Below are 14,228 nucleotides of genomic sequence, written 5' to 3'. Positions count from 1 at the left end.
TGTATATCAAATTTCACATCGCTTTAATTTGCATATTTTTTTCAGAAATGTTGTGTTCATAATATTAAGGATATCAATTGTGGGGGATAGTGACTAAAATGTCTGTACATTATGAACTTTTTTATTGTCTTTTTATGAAAGTTTGAGTAAAGAATCAGGATGTTTGCACTGAGCACAGTACATAAATGTTAATTTTGTTTTAAGCTATGGTGGGAGCATAAAGTTGTTGTCTACCAACTTATTTGCATACAATTTGGTCTGCACAGTGTTAATAAAAGTGTCATAAAATTATATATTTTAAATTGAAGGACTTTAGCTAAATCAAATTGTAACTTATCAACCAGCAGAAATGTCCCAGTCCTGTCACCAATTGCCAATCATTCTTTATCAAATAAACACAAGGAGATATACAGCAGCATTACTTGAATTCCGTCCCAGTAATGTATTTTGAAAGAAGGGAAGTCTAGAGAAATAAAATTTTGTCATATAAGTTATTCCCACTGGCACAGAAATTTGAGTAGGATCTTACTCCCTTTTGAACTAGCAAACAGAGAAGTTTCGATTGTCTGACTCTCTGATGGGAACTCAGGAACTGGGGTCTTTTCCATGTTTTAACAGAACTGGACAGCTCCATAGCAACTCCTCAATGTTACAGTTCCTAGCAACACATATTGAGGTACCATTGCTTCAGTCCCAAGCAACAAGAAGTTTCTAGTAATATCTTTGATGCCCGTGACCAAAGCTGACATTTCCTGTGAACTACAAACACATTAGTAAATAGGTGAACTCTTAATGATATTTCTTGTCAACCAGTTTGGACATGTTCTGACACACCTCTGGAGCAGCTGGGACCTGAAGACAAGACTTTCTGGCCCAGAAGTAGGAACATTACACTGTATCACAAGAACCTTATGGTTGGCATGCCTCCATGTCTCCTTGCCACTTTGAATTTACTCTATAATAACTTCAATGTGTAGCAAGTCAACTGACTTTGCTTCCCAATTACTGTGCCCTTGTACTTAATTGACCTTGTTTATATTGGTGATTGGAGGCGACTTTAAAGCATTGTCCCCATTTGTAAGCTAGCTAATGACATTTATCTGGAATAAGTTGTGATTTACTATCACACCTAGGATGTTAGACAGATAGCATATTTCATTACGCCTCAATGCCTCTGCTGAAATCTGTATCCAAATTTATCTGTCCTTCCCCAGAAAAACTGCTTAATGGATAATGTGTGTGGTATAGTCATGGAAGAGTTTGAGCCTGCCAAAAAAAAACAGCAACTGGAACTATTGCTGATGGCTGTGAAACAATGAAGGCACCCTTTGTGCTAAACTGAATCTGAATTTAATTTAATTTAATTTATAAGGAAGGCTTACGTCAAGAAAATGAAGCCTTTCCCAAAATATTGATCCGCATTCGTCATTTACCAAAAGATTGATTGCTGAAAGTAAAACATATTTTAAATGTACTCATAACAAAGGACATCACTTGTATAATTGTTGTGTGAAAATATACTTTGTTAGCTAACAACAAACTAGGTGGTAATTATTTTGCGGTAGTTATGAAAGATGTGGAAGATAATATATTACAACAGTTTAACTGTTGTGGCTTGTTTCCCTTTACCCAAAAATCTTTTTTTTATTTCACCTTCTCACTTGCAATTGGAGCATTAATAGATATAGTCATCAAAATTGAGACTGAGCTCAGTGCTCACCCCACACCAGCCATTTTACAGTTCATCTTAGATTTCCTCTTAAACCTATGTACATGTTGTAATCTATAAATGGAATGATTTCAGTATTTAAATTTAAAGTAGTTTGCAATAATTACAATCATATGAATAGTATGCCTGAAAACTAAGGGATATTTAACATTTTGGAACATCCTGGTGGTGATGACTTTTTGAAACACCATTCTTCCAAGAATATTTCAAGAAGAGCCAGTTTTAGAAAAATTACCCTTAGTTTCAAGTGTATAATTTTAAAAAAAGGGATTAAATTCCACTTATTACGTGTATTTGCTGTGTGAATATTAGACACAGTAGGTAACACACTTACGTAACATAATTAATAGGAGAAAAAGTAAAGGAAAAATGCATTAGGAAAGATACATGTTTAACTGGCTACTACAACCTGTCACTGTTGTAGGCTATTCTTCAAATTGAGGATGTCGCCAACTCACAGTTGCAGACTTCTGCTGTGAATCTTTGTGACTTAACAGGCTGATTCTCAACCTACAGATCTTGGGCACATGAGGAAGGAAATCCCAAAGATGTGGAGTATGGTATCTGCTTTTTCTTTTCTTTCTTTCTCTGCCACCACTCTGCACCATCATTAGGGCATTTGGACTCAAAGTGTGTCCAAAACAGCCTGCAACCTTTGTGCCTTAATCACAGCATCCTTGACCTGACAAATTCCCCGATTCAGGCCTGATCAGTGATTAAATTCAGAAGCTGCTGAGTCTTGGATCTAACAAAAACCACTCACTGCTTCTCACATTCCACTCCATTCACTGTCCGTTGCCATGTGAAAAACAGGACCTAAAGTTGAAATAAACAAGTACTGCCTGGCTCTGCTGAAATGTCAGAAGTCCTGTGTTTGAATAACTTTATAAATCTTTTTCAAATCATTTAAAAATGCAGTGTTAGATGGTGTCTGGTAGTATTATAGATAACAACACAAATATTGTAAAGACTTTATCTGTTGACACAATGTGCTTCTTAATTCTTCAATGAAACATTGTCTGCCACAATATAGGTTGACAGATTTGGCAAGGGGTGGATGCCTTATTTAATGCAAAAAATATCTCTTGATAAATCCATATGACCTTGAAATATTTTGCACTGTTCAAAACAAGAGGAAAAACACTGCAGTTAAGGAATACAGGAAAAAGTCCTCCCTTTTCCCACCTCATGATGCGGAGGAAACATCTGGAATTAAAATAGCACATCATTCCCAATGTATTTGCACATCCGGACATCAGCACATAATCTCCTTGGGGACAAATTAGAATGATAATTGGCTATGGCATATGTGACTCTATGTGTTAATGGAAGGGGCTTTCCACCAGTAGCTGAATGCATCTATGACTATCCATATTTTATAAAACATAATCAGAGAAATAAGTAAGAAATTAAAATTGAAGTTTCAAGCACAGCACTGATGATTTAATAAACTGAGTAGTAACTTTCAGACACCATCAACTCAGAAGTGTAATAAGGATGGGTACCCATAGTGTAGTTAGTAGTGTCCCTGCCTCAGATCTAGAGTTGCAGATTCAAGTCCCAATCCAAGACTGAATGATGAGAATGGTGTGTTCATAATGTAATCAAATAACTTGACTATCAATTGTAAATCCTTCCAATACACACTTGTGGTAGGCAGTAAGAGTGGGAGAGATTCCTGATCAATCATGTAATAGAAAGAAATCTACCAACATTGTCCAAGCTGCAACATGCATGTTGAAATGTATGTTGCCACAGTAACTCAGACCCCGTGAGGACCTACTTGGCTGCTTTGGTTAGACTCCCAGTTCAGATCAAATTGCTACCAAAAGCATGGAGTCAATCTTCAATTCAGTTGGAGTGAAATTAGTGTTGGGCTGCTTTCATTTCTCATGTTGGAAGTCCTAGCACCGTGGGTAGTACCTGCCTTTGGCAGAGGACTCATGTAGAAGTGCATTTTAATGCCATTTGAAATCTAAAGGCCTACATGACCGTATTGATACCAGTCTCAAGCACATAGTAAATACCTGCTGCAAGTATGCAGAGTTGACAGATTGTGCACAGTTTGAAGAGAAATGCTGTCACTTTGAAACTCTAGACTAAAGCTGATGTTGTCTCTTAATAACTAAAACAGCAATTGCTGGAAAAGTTCCCCAAGTCTGACAGCATCTGTGGAGAGAAATCAGAGTTAACATTTCGGGTCTCAGCATTCTGAGGAAAAATCACTGGACCTTTAACTCTGATTCCTCTCTCCAGTTGCTGATAGACCTGCTGAACTTCTTCAGCAATTTCTGCTTTTGTTTCTGATTCCCAGCATCTGCATTTATTTTAGTTTTTACTTTGTCTGTTAATAATGTTTGGCTGACCATGTATTCAGCAGCAGAGGAATTCAATTCTAATGCTATTTAAAAAGATCACCCAGCCAGCTTCATATTAGTGCTGGCTGGTCTCTTCTGATTGATATTATGATTCTTCAAGTGTTTGGTGGTTTTTGATGAGAAGGGCTCTCATCAGGAGGAATGTTCAGGAAACACTTCCTGCACCCAGATCTCAGCATGGAACAAGAGGGGCAACATGCTTGCTTCAGCAAGGATGTCCTGACTGAAATCTGTCACTTATTGCAACCACACTGCAATTTGTAAACAGGGAGAGGGCCCCATTATGAATAGTTGTGAAGGTGATCATAATGATGCACTTTTATGCACCCAGCTCTGTCCTGGTTAGAGATGGGTAGATTTGGAAATGTTGCAGTTTGCCTTTCATAGTTGTGTAAGAAAGAATGCTGACCCTTTTTTTGAGCTAAATGCATTTTTGTAGAGAAGAGGCGGAGTGAGCATGCAATTTCATGAGGATTGCTGGTTATGAGTTTCTAATATTAATTGAATTCTGGAACGGTCCCGGTGGATTAAAGAGAGTAAATATAACTCCACTATCATAGAAAATAGGAAAAACAAAAAAGGGAAATCAGCCTGAAAACAATCATCTGTAAACTACTGCAATATTTTAGTAAGGAAGTGGTAACAGCAGACTAAAACAATGATATGATTAGGCAGATTTAACATGAATTAATAAGAGGGGAAATTATATTTCACAGATCTATTTGCGGTTGGAAGAAACAGGTATGGGAACTAGTGGATGTAGCATGTATAGATTTGTAAAAGACATTCGATAAGTTTGGTGTGCGACATAAGAGCTCTTGGTGTTGGGGATTATGTATGACAATGGGCAGAGACATGATTAAAGGATAGGAAACAATAGGAATAGGAGACTCATTTTCAGATTAGCAGGCTTTGACTGGTATGATATCATGAACACAAATGGAGCTTGGCTATATTAATGACTAGTCTCGCCATTAAAAAGGACAATCATTTAGGACTGCGGTGAGGAGAAATTTCTTCATAGAAGCAATTGTGTTTTTGTAATTCTCTATCCCAGAGTGTCGAGGGAGGTGGGAGTTTGGTCTCTAATAAAATGAAGAGCTTGGTCATGGTGAGTTATCCCAGCACAGCTTTGACTGAGCCTAGCGTGGACTCGTGGTGGCAGCTTGGCGTGTCTGGTTTCCTGGCAGCTTCTGTACTGATGAGGCGATCTTAATGCTGACTCAGGGCTGCTGTAGCGGGGACGGGTTTGGGCTCCCAGTGGTGCTTGTGTCCAGCGCAGATTCATGGAGGCGGCAGAAGAGGTGAGTTTGGGCTTAGTATGAGGGATACAGCAGCACGACAGTGGCTACATCAGCAAGTTGCACCCAAAGTGGACTAATGGCAGCAGAGTCGAGTTTGGGCAAGTGCAGTATCAGTGGCGTCAGCATTGGCAAGGGCCAGCGAGGACTCATAGTGATGAGGGCATCGATGCAAACGAGATGGCATGGTGAAGGAGACTCCTGTTTAATCACCAGACCCATGGCCTACAGTGGAGCACTTCACAAGAACATTTGTAAAGTTGAACACGTTCTCTTTATTTCTTTTTTTTGCCTTTATATTCAACATTTTGGTTTACTTTTCTGTGTTTAAGATGATGCTGTAACAAAATACACATGACAATAAATAAATAAATTAAACAAAACAAAAATAAACCAAAATACATCTAACTTTAATTCTAACTCTACTTCTACAAGTTTGACTTGAAACAAATATCACCCCAGTCCAAATGCAGTAGTTGCTTCGTAAAATCCTTTGAACTTTTGGCTTTTATCCTAAACTGTGCTCATTCTTCCAAAAACTTCTATGGCAGTCAGCCAGTGAATTGACCAAACCTGATCACAATGTTCGATCATAGCGAATAGAGTTTACTGTAAACAAATCCCAAATATTTAAACCAAGTTGCAGTTACATACCATGCTCCATATGAGGTAATTGTGGTGCTAATATGTTTGAGTAAAAAATGAGGTCTGCAGATGCTGGAGATCACAGCTGCAAATGTGTTGCTGGTCAAAGCACAGCAGGTTAGGCAGCATCTCAGGAATAGAGAATTCGACGTTTCGAGCATAAGCCCTTCATCATGAAGGGCTTATGCTCGAAACGTCGAATTCTCTATTCCTGAGATGCTGCCTAACCTGCTGTGCTTTGACCAGCAACACATTTGCAGCAGTGCTAATATGTTTAGCAGACCACTATGATACCTCCCTTATTTGTCAGCACAGGAAACTGCAGGATACAGCTTACAGGACAAGTAATATCTAGCTTGGATGGATGCAGTTTCCAGTTCTTGGAAGTCAATCATCTCAGATCCAGGACATCTGTGCAGGATGCCACTGACCTTCCTTCCATCATAAGGTCAGAAGTGGTGACGTTCGCCAATGATTGTACAATGTTCAGGGCAATTTGTGACTCCCCAGCTACCAAAACAGAACATGTCCAAAAACAGTAAGATCTGGACAACATCCAAGTTTTGGCTGAATAATTGGAAACTAACATTCACAAATGCCAGAGAGTGACCATATAAGAGATAATCTAACAATTGCCCTTTGATATTCAATGGTGTTACTATCACTGAATCCTTCACTCCCAAGATTTGAGGTTACAATTGACAAGAAACTGAATTGGACCAGCCATATAAATGCAGTGACTTCAAGAGCAGGTCAAAGGCTAGGAATACTACAGCGAATAACTCACCTTGACTCCTCAAAGCTTGTCCACCATCTACAAGTCATAAGTCAGGAGGTTAATGGAATATTCCCCTCTTGCCTGGATGAGCGCACCTCCATCAGCACTGAAAATGCTTGACACCATCCCTCTTTGACTGGTGCAGAAATTCACCAAAGTTCTTTCCAAACCCACAAGCACTTCCATCTGGAAGGTCAAGGGTAGCAAATACATGGGAACATCACCATCTGTGAACTTTCCTTCAAACTACTCAACATCCTGACTTGGAACTATATTGCTGTTCCTTCTTTATTACTGAGTCAAGATCCTTGAATTTCTCTCCCCAATGACATGGTATGTCTCCTTACAGTTCAGGGACTGTAACAGTTCAAGAATGAAGCTCACCACCATCTTCTGAAGGGTATCTAGGGATATACAATTGTTACTGACCCATCCCATGAGCGAATGCTTAGTGTTCTTGCACTGCTGTGTCTGATTGCCCTTCTTAAGCGTTCTTGTGATGTGGGGAAGTGTGTAGACTGAGAAGATCATGACTTCACCATCTGCAGCTTGAAAATTCTAAGTTTTTGTGGAATAAAGGGGAGGGATATTGTGGAATGGAAAATTGAATATAAGGATTGGGTCAATTATAGCATCTGTGCTCTTCCTACTCTCCCCACTAGATGCTTCAGGAGTGGACATCATTTATTTCTTAATGCATCAGCAGCTGAAGGCATGCCTGGCTCTCCTGTTTGCTCCCCCTGCCTCCAGCCATGTGCAACCCTGCCCTGTGGGAAAGAAAGAAGTATGCAAGTGAATCTATTTGGATGAGTTGGCTGTCATTGTTGAATAATTAGCAATGTGTACAAGCAGTGGGTATGTGACTGGCAGCAATGCTAATTATACAAGAACGTAATGGAGCATATAAATGTCAGCTTCAAATCTGATTGATAGAAATTATTCAAAGTTGTGGGCTGGTTAACTTCACAGTGGCTGAGTCCGGTGTTGTTGGTTCTGTATAACATTTAAAGAGATATGGTTGGATTTTCATGGAAGTTGAAAGGGCTTCTGACTTAGCCAAAATGATACTGGACCCCTGATTCATAGGAATGTAGGATCTAAGAGTAGGTTATTTGGCCTTTGAAGTCTGCTTCACCATTCAGTAAGAGCATGGCTGATCTGGTGATGGTCTGAGCTCCATTTTCCTGGTTTTATCCAATAACTCATAACTCTCTCTTGTATATCACAAACTCAGCACACACCATTTTTGCTGGGGGTGCAAGCGAGGCCAAGTTGTAGTTTGCCTCTGTGAACCACAGATGTAGAGCTGCACGTGTCCAAACAGGTGAATTCTTCAGTAGTGAGATGTGAAACCATAACGAAGGAGCTTTAGGCATTTGAGCAAAACATCTAAAGTTGCCAGAGGCATTTGGGGAGTTGGATTTCCTTTCTGTGAGGTGAGGGTGTAGGTCTCTTAGGCCTCCTGAGGTCATTTGTCCTTCAGCAGACCTCAGGTGGCCTTTGAGATTGTTAAAGGTAGGCACAAATGTGTGTAAAAATGGGATAAACTCACTGGAGCTGTAAGCTGCCAAGGTGTTTAAATCCCCAAGCTCTTTAAATTGGAGAAAGGCACCAGCCTATTGCTTATAATATCAGTGAATGGTTGTTGAAATAATACGAGGGCTATCGATATAGTTTTTAAAATTCATTCACTGGATGTGGGTCTCCCTGGCTGGGCCAGTATTTATTGTCCAGAGGGCAGGTAACAGTCAACCACATTGCTGTGGGTCTGGACTCACATGTAAGCCAGACCAGGTAAGGATGGCATTTTCCTTTCCAAAAAGATATTATTGACCCAGATGGTTTCTTCTGACCATCAGCAATAGCTTCATGGTCATCATTAGACTGTTAATTCCAGACTTGTTTTGAATTCAAATCCCACCATCTGTAATACCAGGTCCCCAAAACATTACCTGGGTCTCTGGATTAACAGTCCAGCCATAAAACTATTAGGCCATTGCCTCCCCATCATCTAATTGGTGCTACATGACTAATTCCACCATTTATCATTATCACTTTAGGGAAGAGCTGTAAGTTCACAATTCAATTGACAGCCCCAAGTGATTATAGAGTTCATGATGTGTGGCTATGAAACAATTTTTTTTTCATAGTGGAATTAAGTATTGAAGGAATTTAAATGTCATTGAGTGGAGTTTATCAAGGAGATTTTTTTTATAAACAGTGATGCCATTGATAGATGCTTAGGACTTTATTTCACCTCAGCATGTCTCCTGAAGTTTGCCCATGTTAGGTACTGGAGGATTTGGCACAGTAGGTATAAGGGCAAAGTGTTATGAGTTTAGGTGTTAAGGATAGATGTTATGAATTGACATCTATTAGACCTAAGTTGGCATAGGGATTATACATCATCATGTGAGGCAGTTAGGGGAGTATGAGACAGCATGGATGGGACAAGGAGAGGGAATAATAAGAATAGGGCCTTACAGGACTGTTTCCTTTTTTTTATATATTGCAGATGGATTGGGCCTTTTATGCAGTCCCTGTGTCTATCTCTGCATTCTTTCTGGAGGTGTGACAGGCCCAACTCAATCTTGTGCACCTCCTGCCACTCCTGCCAAGTCAGGTTAGCAATTAGAACAGTTCCCAACTTTTCACTCCCAATTCTGGAGCAAAAATTCAGTCTGTGTATTCTGGCTTTATATAACCCCCTTTGTTGTAATCGGGGATAGGATAGTTAGAGGCATAGACACTGTTCTCTGTGTCCAGAATCAAGAGTCCCGAAGGTCGAGATGCCTGCCTGGTGCTCGGATTCAGGATACTTCATCTGGGTGCAGAGGAACCTGGAGTGGAAGTGTAAAGATCCAGTAGTCGTGGTCCACGTAGGTACCAATGACAGACAAAACTAGAGCAGAGCTTCTGCTAAGGAAGTACAGACAGCTAGGAACTAATTTAAAAAACAAAACCAAAAAGGTAACAATCTCTGGATTGGCACCAGTACTGGGGAAGAAGGGACCTGTTCCAATGAGACAGTCTTCATCTGAACCGTGCTAGGACCAGAGTCCTAGCAAATCACATAACTTGGGCTGGAGACAGGACTTTAAAGTAAATGGGGGATTAGGGGAGGTTCAGTTCCAAGGGAAATTAGCACACCCAAATTAAAGATGGTGATAAGAATACTGAAGACATCCGGAGAAATTATTAAAATCTCCAGCACAGAATGAATAGGACAGAGTGTATGGGAAAGTGTATGGAGCATGCTGGATGAATGAATGACGATGAGAAAAGCGACAGTTAATACAGGACTGAAGGTGTTATATCTGAATGAATGCAGAAGAAGGAATAAGGAGAATGGGCTTGTGGCGTAGATTGAAATTGGCAGGTATGATGTGGTGGGCATCACAGAGACATGGCTGCAAGGGGATCAAGACTGGGAACTGAATATTCAGGGATATACATCCTATTGAAAAGATAGGCGGGTGGGCAGAGGGGGTGGGACTGTCTTATTAGTAAGAAATGAAATTAAATCAATTGTAAGAAACAAATTAGGGTCAGGTAGTTTAGAATCTGTATGGGTAGACTTGAGGAAGCGCAAAGGTAAAAAAAAATTAGTTGGAGTTATGTACAGGCCTCCAAACAGGAGAGAGGAGCTAGGGTGCAAAATATACCAGGAGATAGAAAAGATGAATAGGAAAGGCAAAGTTACAGTGATCGTGGGGGATTTCAATATGCAGGTGGACTAGAAAAATCAGGTTGGTATTGGATTGCAAGAAAAGGAATTTGTGGAATGTCTATGAGATGGCTTTTTGGAGCAGTTTGTGGTGGAGCCCACTAGGGAACAGACAATACTAGATTTAATGTTGTGCAATGAGGCAAACTTGATAAGGGAGCTAAGGTGAAGGAACCCTTAGGGAGCAGTGATCATAATATGATTGAATTTAATCTGCAATTTGAGAGGAAGAAAATAAAGTCAGAGGTAACAGCATTACAGCTGAATAAAGACAACTACAGAGGCATGAGGGAGGAGTTGGGTAGAATTGACTGGGAGAGGAGCCTAGCAGGAAAGACAGTGGAACAGCAATGGCAAAGTTTCTGGGAGTAATTCAGGAGGCACAGCAGAGATTCATCCCAAGAAAAAAGCATAGTACGAGGAAGATGAGGCAACCATGGCTGACTAGGGAAGTCAGGGATAGCACAAAAGCAAAAGAGAAAGCATATAATGTGGCGAAGGGCTGTGAGAAACCAGAGAATTGGGAAGCTTACTTAGACCAACAGAAGGCAACAAAAACAGAAATAAGAAGGGAGAAGATTAAATCTGAGGGTAAGCTGAGTAATTTCCCAAAGATCCAAGCGTGTGAGGGACCAGAGCTGAGTATGGTAGGCATCGCCGAGGAGAAGTTGCCAGAAAAACTGAATGGCCTGAAAGTGGATAAATCACCTGGACCAGATGGACTACACCCCAGAGTTTGCAGGGAGATAGCTGAAGAGACAGTGGAGGCATCAGTGCTATCTTTCAGAAATCACTAGAATCAGGTAGGGTACCAGAGGATTGGAAAATCACTAACGTGACACCCCATTTAAAAAGTGAGTAAAGCAAAAGATGAAAAATTACAGACTGGTTAGCCTAATCTCAAACATAAGTAAGATCCTGGAATCCATTGTTCTGAATACATGAAGTATGGTAAAAGAGGGCAAAGTCAGCATCGTTTCATCAGCAAATCTGCTAGAATTTTTTTAAAAAGTATTGAGCAATTTAGACCAAGGAGAGCCAATGGATTTTAACTACGTGGACTTCAAGAAAGCTTTGACAAGATGCCGCACAGGAGCCTACTGAGCAACATAAGGGTCTGTGGTGTTGGAGGCAAGGTGCTAGCATGGATAGAAGCTTGGCTGTCTGGCAGAAAGCAGACGTGGGCATAACAGGCTCCTTCTCAGAATGGCAGCCGGTGACAAGTGGTCTTCCACAAGGCTCAGTGTTGGGACCATAACTTTTCACATTATAGATTAATGATCTCGATGAAGGAATGGAGGGCATTCTGGCTAGGTTTTCAGATGATAAAGGTAGGCAAAGGGACAGGTAGCACTGAGGATGCAGGAAGCTGCTTAAGGATGTGGACAGGTTTGTAGAAGTGACAGATGAAGTACAGCATGGGAAATTGTGTGAGGTCATGCACTTTGATAGGAGGCATAAAAGCATGGACTATTTTCTAAATGGGGAGAAAATTCAGAAGTCTGAAGTGCAAAGAGCCTTGTGAGTTCTAGTCCAGGATTCTCTTCAAGGTCAACTTGCAGGTTGAGTCAGTAGTTAGGAAGGCAAATGCAATGAAGGCATTTATTTTGAGAGGACTTGAATATAAAAGCAAGGATGTACATCTGAGACTCTATCAGGCTCTGGTCAGACCACATTTGGAGTATTGTGCACAGTTTTGGGCTCCACATCTCAGGAAGGATATACTGACCCTGGAGCAGGCTCAGAGGAGGTTCCTGAAAATGGTCCCAGGAATGAAAAGCTTAACATATGAAAAATGTCAATACTCGATGGAGTTTATAATGATGAGGGGGAATGTAATTTAAACATTGAAGATGTTTCCCTTGGTAGGAGAGACTAGGACCCGAGGGAACAGCCTTAGAGGAAAGGGAAGACCTTTTAGAATGGAGATAGGAAGAAACTTGTTCAGCCAGAGAGTGGTGAATCTATGGAGTTCATTGCCACAGAAGGCTGTGGAGGCCAGGTCATTGAGTATATTTAAGACTGAGATAGATATGTTCTTGAATATCGAGGGGATTAAGGGTTAAGGGGAGAAAGCAGGACAATATGGTTTAGAAACTTATCTCATGATAAGCCATAATTGAATGGTGGAGCAGGCACAGTGGGCCAAATGGCCTAATTTCTGCTCCTATGTCTTATAGTCGTATGGTCCTATGGACCTTGACAACCTGTCTGAGCTCATTGAACCTGGCTAAGCTCATTGGGGCAGCACGGTGGCTCAGTGGTTAGCACTGCTGCCTCACTGAGCCAGGGACCCAGGTTCGGTTCCAGCCTCAGATGACTGTCTGTTTGCAGTTTTCACATTCTCCCTGTGTCTGCATGGGTTTACTCTGGGTGCTTGCGTTTCCTTCCACTGTCCAAAGATATGCAGGTCAGGTGAATTGGCCATGCTAACTTGCTCATAGTGTTAGATGCATCAGTCAGAGGGAAATGGGTCTGGGTGGGTTACTGTTCGGAGGATCAGCGTGGACTTGTTGGGCTGAAGGACCTGTTTCCACATTGTAGGGAACCTAATCTAATCTAAACTTTTTGCATTTCTGCTTTGAGATCCTCAGGATTGGACTCCTAGCATGGCTATTTGGTCCTGCTACCTTCTGTTTGTGTGTCTGCATACTTTTATATTACCCATATGGATACAGGATCTCTCTTTCCCTTCACCATTCTAAAAACCTTGGACCTATTCTGTCCTGTGTTGTGTTAAGTCAGAAGCAGTTGTACAACACTCCCAGCACCTGGTCCAGTCACAACACAACACCCCCCCCCCCCCCCCCCCCGCCTTTAAGAGGTTCAGGCATGAACTGGTGCTGGCTAGCCTTATTTCATATTAACCTGTTGGAATTTTGGGGCCTGTTGAGGCAGGCAAATCTGCATAGTCTTGCTAGTATTGTCGGCTCACAGCAGGCAATATGAAGTTGGCATGTTGCCTGTATCATTTTGAATGAGCATAGGTTTGTGCATCATGATCTCCCCATCTGTTTTCAGGACCTATCAAATTTAGCACCTGATGTTTCTAGTTAACAAAAACGGATGAAGGGTTGAGCTTAATCCCCATGGATTTAGTGCCTGCTAGAATGCCATAAATAGCATTTCACTCTGAATCACTCAGTAGATGAAGAACTGTGATGGCCCTTGTATACTAAGTGATTGAAAGTCTACCAATGATGTAGTGTGCTCGTTCGGCAGCTTCCTCAACGCAACTCAGTTTGGGTTGATGAAGCTCAACTGGGGCCGCAAATTTCAATTCTAAGAACAAATGTATATTCTGTATGGTTGCTGCAACAAATCTTCAACATTTTAGTCAGTACAGAGCTCCAAAAACACCATGATTTTGTAGTCCACCCACACCTGTCAAGTCAGCTTTCATGGACAAGTAAAATTATGGTAATGGTGAAACCAATTACTGTTTCTTCATAAAAACTCTTAGTTCAATTACTGTTCTTAAATAGCCTTTCACGAACACCACCCTACAATTGATTATTAGTGCTGGTAACTCAGTAACGTGGCTGCAGCACTAATCAAAGAAAAACCTCAATAATCAAGGATGTAGGAATAACATAGTTAGCACTGCTGCCTCACAGCGCCTGTAGACCCGGATTCAATTCCCGACTCAGGCGACTGACTGTGTGGAGTT

At 41.0% G+C, this 14,228-nt stretch overlaps 1 protein-coding gene across 1 annotated transcript in view; it reads left to right on the top strand.

The window, feature by feature from the left end:
- neurl1b (neuralized E3 ubiquitin protein ligase 1B) overlaps positions 1-14,228 on the top strand; it is a 57,482-nt gene that overhangs the window by 25,124 nt on the left and 18,130 nt on the right. The gene's annotated exons all lie outside the window — the stretch shown is intronic.

This window comes from Hemiscyllium ocellatum, chromosome 16 (genome assembly GCF_020745735.1).
Source record: "Hemiscyllium ocellatum isolate sHemOce1 chromosome 16, sHemOce1.pat.X.cur, whole genome shotgun sequence".
In the NCBI taxonomy this organism is placed as follows: domain Eukaryota; kingdom Metazoa; phylum Chordata; class Chondrichthyes; order Orectolobiformes; family Hemiscylliidae; genus Hemiscyllium; species Hemiscyllium ocellatum.
Note: the sequence above shows the minus strand (reverse complement) of the source record. Positions and strands in the feature narration are given on the sequence as shown.